Source organism: Cryptomeria japonica, chromosome 7, assembly GCF_030272615.1.
Source record: "Cryptomeria japonica chromosome 7, Sugi_1.0, whole genome shotgun sequence".
Taxonomy (NCBI): domain Eukaryota; kingdom Viridiplantae; phylum Streptophyta; class Pinopsida; order Cupressales; family Cupressaceae; genus Cryptomeria; species Cryptomeria japonica.
In genome coordinates, this window is record NC_081411.1 from 522,412,168 (window position 1) to 522,418,167 (window position 6,000).

The following is a 6,000-nucleotide window of genomic DNA, read 5'->3' on the forward strand; positions in this document are numbered from 1 at the left end:
GATCCACCTCATGTGGAATATTATATTGTTTCTCCTACCTACCACACCTATTTCCTACCTACCCTTGTTTCTCATTGAACCACATGTCATGTTTGTGTGCTCACATATCCATATAGCCTTGCCTATATAAGCAGGCTCATATTCATTGTATGTAACAATTGGAACTTTTGATGATCTAGTTTATCAGTATTTTCATCTTGATAGAATACAGTTTATTCATATCAATATTTTGTCTCTCTATTGTACTTTTCATTGAGCTCTTGATCTTGGCAAAATCTCACAGGTGTGTTATGTGTTGTGTGACTTTATTAATTTTCTTCTAGTGTTATTTACTGTGAAATTATTATTAATATGTTATGGTTATTAATAATTAATGTGTATTGCATTTATAAATTAAATTAAGGATGAATTAATATGGGCACTTTTTATGGTTAAAAAAATAAATCAAGCATTCTAGGTTGGTTATTTAAATTAATTGTTTTAGTATATATCATATAGTAGATTTATATTGTGTCTTGTTTATTTGAGAAAAGTTATTTCAACTAAAAATTAACATATCTAAATGACTTTTATTTGTGTGAGGAAATTTGAGTTTTTAAATTTAAAAAAATACGAAGGTTATTAATTGAAAGAAAGAAATTCAATTTCAATTTTCATAAGGAAAAGAATTTTGCCCTAAAAGATATTTTTGGGTAAAAATCCTTATATTTGGGGATTTTTCCAAAATAGGGAGTTCTTTCATTTTGGGAAATTGGCTCTCTGCTGTTGAATGTGGATTTTGCTGGAGGTGTTGAAGAAATTTTTGAAGGGGTTTAGTTTGGTGAAAAGTTTGGAAAGACTCTTCAATTCTCTTCCAAAAGAGCATTTAAGGTTGGTTTTTGAATCTCTATTTTTGAATGTTACTGTTGTTTAAGAAATCTCTGTGATTTTTGTGTGCATGTTTAGTAGAGAAAATCTATTGTAGAATCTTATAGGAAAGAAGTAAATGGTTGTAGTTTATTTTGGAAATGTAAATTCTCTGTTTAGTTTGTTTTTATTTCTCCATGAGAGTCTCAGAAATGTAGAGCAATAAAATTTGGGTTGGGAATTTGAAATTTCAAAAATTAGTGCTTATGTTGTGAATGGAAAAAAAGGGGAAATTTGAATCTGCTATGGTTGTTGATAAAAAAACAAGTTACCAGAAGAAATTGTTGTGTGTTGTGTATATACAATTGTGTTTTGTTTAAATTTATTTTTAAAATTTTGTTTTAAAAATGCTTAGAAAGAAAGTAAAATTTTCTATTTATTACCGATTGGGGAAGGTCATTTTTATTTGTTGTTGTTCTTTTATTTATTTATTTTTATTATTGTTTGGGGCATTTAATATTTGCCCCGTGGGCGCCCATATGGGAACCCACGACTATGGGTGCCATGGCACTACCACAGCGTGGGTGCCCATAGGGGAACCCACGGCTATGGATGTCATGGCACTACCACAACGTGGGTGCCCATATGGGAACCCACGACTGTGGGTGTCATGGCACTACCACAATCCATGCCCTCCCTTGCCTTGCATGGGCCCAACAAAATTAATATTTAATTTAAGTTTGAATATCAGTTAATTTTGCTTTTTAAATTATCAAAATTAAAATATTATATATATATATATATATATATATATATATATATATATATATATCTGTGTGTGTGTGTGTGTGTGTGTGTGTGTGACTAAATTTATCTATTGTTGTTTTAGAAATTTTAAATTGATGTTAGTGAATATGGATTGGAAGATTATATTGTTTTTAGAAATTATTGAAGAAATTGATTTAAATCGAAATTTATAAATTATAGTAAACTTGGTCAATATGATCTAGATGGAAAAACCAATCTTTATTCAAATGTAAATAATGGTTTTGTTGCATATATGTTTGGCTTTGTAAGCAAGTCATCATGTAAATTAATTGGTTATATGTTGGATTGTCTTTTTCACGCTCTTTCCCTTTTACGGTCTTCTTGTGAGTAGATTGAATTGTGTTATATTACCTCCAGTTGGTTAAACCTAGATGGTAGGGTTTGTGTGACCAAGTGTATTCTTCAGTGGCGTTTGAACTCCTTGTGTATGGTTGGTTTTTATGTTTTTGCCTTGGAGTTCTTTTGGGTTTTTGTAATGGCATAAGGAAGAGTGGCTTCTGAGTGGGGGTCGAGCCCAAAGTGGTTGACAGGATAAACTCCTCGGAAGTTGGATAATTAAGTGATAACCTAATAATATATTAGGGGGTTTGGGTAGCTTAAACACTAATTAAGATTAATTGTACCTCACTCATGGTTGAGTGCTTGTACAGACTCAAGATGCAGTGGGAAGGCCTGGAATGGAAAAACCAACAACCATGTCCTCACGAAAGTGTAAAGTTCTAATGTCGATTGTAAAGTTTCGATGCCAATAACTAACAAGATGAGAGGGGGGGGGTGAATCATACAAACTTAATCTTCCATAAAATCAACAAATTCAACCTCGGTAACTTATACTTCAGCAATATATAACCAAAACTGTAAAACATTCAAACTTATGAACACATAATCATCATAACACGTGTAACACCAGATTTAACGTGGAAACCCAAATAGGGAAAAACCACTGTGGGATTTCGGACCCACTAAGAAATATACCCTTCTAAAGTATGCTCGGTTAAAAGCAAATCCTGTTAAAGATTACAAACACATTGCTAGATGTGACCCGGTTAAGGGATTTCCCTCAGATCTGTTAGGATCTTCACTTTGTTGGAAGTGACCTTGTCAAAGGATTTCAAACACTCATTTAGAATGTTACCTTGCTAGAGGATTTACAAATAAGACTATTAGGTCCACTCGGTTAAGAGATTTTCTGTCACTTTACAAAATAACAGTAATAAAAATATATCTGCAACTTCACATCTAAAATGCTAAAGCAGATTCTTATTTGCTCAAAACAATCTTGTCATAAGACTTATCTAGTCCCTTGTTGGGCTTGTTGGGCTTCTCAATCTGTTCTTCAATCAAATCTTCAAGCTTCTGAGCTCGGTAAACAATCCTGTAGCATCACTGTGCATACATTTGTCCGCATACATTGTTTATCAACAATTCCTTATTTATAAACAATTTATAACCGTTGAATCTCCTTGATCACATTTCCCATGATCAATCTTAGCCATCTGATCTTCAATCTTGACTAGGTTCAATGTATCCTTCAATCTAAAAAATGTTTTACCTCGCCTTGGAACTTGCATACCTTCCTAGGAACTTGTGCTAGGTTATTGCGGTTCAATTTGTGTTGTAGATCTTCCTCTTGATTTTCCATTGCCGTAGATCTTTAACAAACTTCTGTGTGGCATACCAATCATTTATTCATCTCCAGCTCATCAGCATCCTTCATTAAATAATGCTTTTATCCATCCAATGTGATCTATTATAACTCGGTTGTTACTCGATAAATACTAAACTTTACTCGGTAGACATTCCGCCTTCATTAACTAATATCGATAACCTTAGGGTTTACTGACTAGGTTCCTTAGGGTTTACCGACTAGGTTCTTTGCTTGGTGACATGGTACAGTATTAAACTTATAATCAGCAACATATGTAGGATATCAAAACAATCAAAACAACATGATCTCGTCATTGTCTAACTCGGTAATAGTTGCCCATTGAATAACTTATTTCTCCCCTTTATTATCACATCCTTTCCATGTCACTTACCGACCTCTTAACACTCCTCAATACATACTTCTCAAGATACGGCAACATCATACTGAATCAGAAAATCAATTTCTTGACATCAATGACAAAATAATATTATAAAGACAATAATCATCCTTCTTCAGTTATATCAATAATCTCCAACAACCTTCTCAATATCCTTATTGAAATGCCAACAATCTCCTTTCTATTGTAATGCCAACAAAAAGGTTTGTTGGGTCCGCATGAGACTTGGATGGGGTCGGGGGTTCGAGAGAGGCTACCAGGATAACCCAGGATGGGGATCGGAGCCTATGGAGATCTGTCAAGATAACCATTCCAAGCTATGCGATGACACTCTTCCCTTATGTTCACTGATGTGTAGGCTTGTTGATGTCACCTGGAGTTTTATTGTGGAGTCATGTTTGTGTGTGTATGTTTATGTAGTTACCCGATGTAATGGTTTAGATCACATGTGCATTCTTTGTGGTTTGCTAGAGGGTATTATTGCTATCTCCTAGCACGATGGGGTGGTTCTTTTTGAGCCACATGGTCGGGTGATAGTGCCACTTTCCATTGGGTGTTCATCCCTTTCATGCGAGGGTTGGCTTCGCAGGTGCTCCAGTTGTTCTCATGGATTTGATCATCTCATGTACCAGTTGGATCCTCTTTTTTCTTCTTGGATCATTCTTATATTTCTTGGACCTTATGTGGTTGGATGTATCATTTGTTATGTATGCCTTAATGGCAAGATGTAATTTTGATGTAATCATTATGTACTCTTATGAGACGGTGTTTTAAGTGCAATGGAATATTATGAAAACCTCGTAATGTATATGCAATGTATTATGATGAGAATTAAATGGGAGAATTTATATCTTTATTTTGAAACATTGGTGTAAGGTAAATAAATGTAGCATAGAAATGTTTATGTTATCAAGTGCAAAAGTATGAATCAGTCATTGTTTACTTTAATTAAGTTCATATTTGTTAAATATATCTTAAGTGGATTATTGACCTTAAGTAATGATTAGTTTAATTGAGTAATCCACATTGGGAAACCCTTTAGGAGTTGTTGTTTAAGTCTTTCGTTTGTGCAATTAAATGCAATGTTTATCTTAATGCATCTTTTAGTTCAACAAAGTTTTTTTTTTTTTAAATATTACACTCTTTTTCAAGTGTTTTAGTTTAATTCTTAGGGTTTCTTGGCGGGGCATTACACAAGATCTTTAAAATATGCCTTATTTATTGCATTTTACATAGAAAAAGAATTTTTTTGAGTTGTTCATATGATTTTAGCTATTTTTTCTCGTGGATGACATCTAAACAACGCTTCCAAAATTCTAAGTGTGAGCTACCTTCACCCCCAAAGACTCAAATATTTTTTATTTGTCCATTGGATAATGTTGCAACAAGATCTTTGACATGAGATGGTTATTTCTTAAGGATTTCAATAAGGTGAGCTATTTCCATTTGTGGATGTTATTTGAAATGAAGTTATTTATCTAATTTTCCTATGGTTTCCTCTTCATACCTCTCCTCACACCCCTATAATCCTTCCATCCATTTTCATCACCCCTTTGATTCATTTTTTCATCTCCCCATTTCAATTGTTCAAGCATTTCCACTTAGCTTTTTTCTAAATAAACCATCAACTCACTTTTTTACTTTAGATTTATAGAGATAAGCACCATATTTTTTTCATTTTATTTTAGTCAACATGTATCCATTATGTCATTTTAGTGCGTTGTATATCAATCTCTTATGAATGCAAACCCTTATATGACACCTTTTCAAGTTAGGAGCCAATAAGGTTCCCCATCCACACATTAGTCCTCTTTAACAACCCAAATCCCCTTAGGAATGAACCAACACCTTGCTCCTTAAACCATTTTCCCACCCCATTAGTCTTATTGAGACTTTATGTGCACCCTTTGTCATCATCTTATGGATTTTGCTTGTTATACTTTTATTCAAAATAACTCATTTGCATAGATTAGTTTTATGACCTATTATTTACCAATATTTCAATGTAGATTCATTCTTGATTTCCCACAAGGGGACTACTTGAGTCATTCTTCTATTTAATATTTGTTTTTTAAGGGTTCTCATTCACTAAAGTGTGCTTGCAAGTTAGTTTTAAGAGATTCTATAGAGTTTTTAAAAAACTACAATATTAAATTTTCCTTTAAATTTGTCAATTGAACCCTTGAAGAATTTTTATTGTCCTATTTGACAATGACAATGCCACTCCAGATAGTGAAAACCACTTTGTTAATTGTTAAGAGTAGGTTTGATTGCATTATTG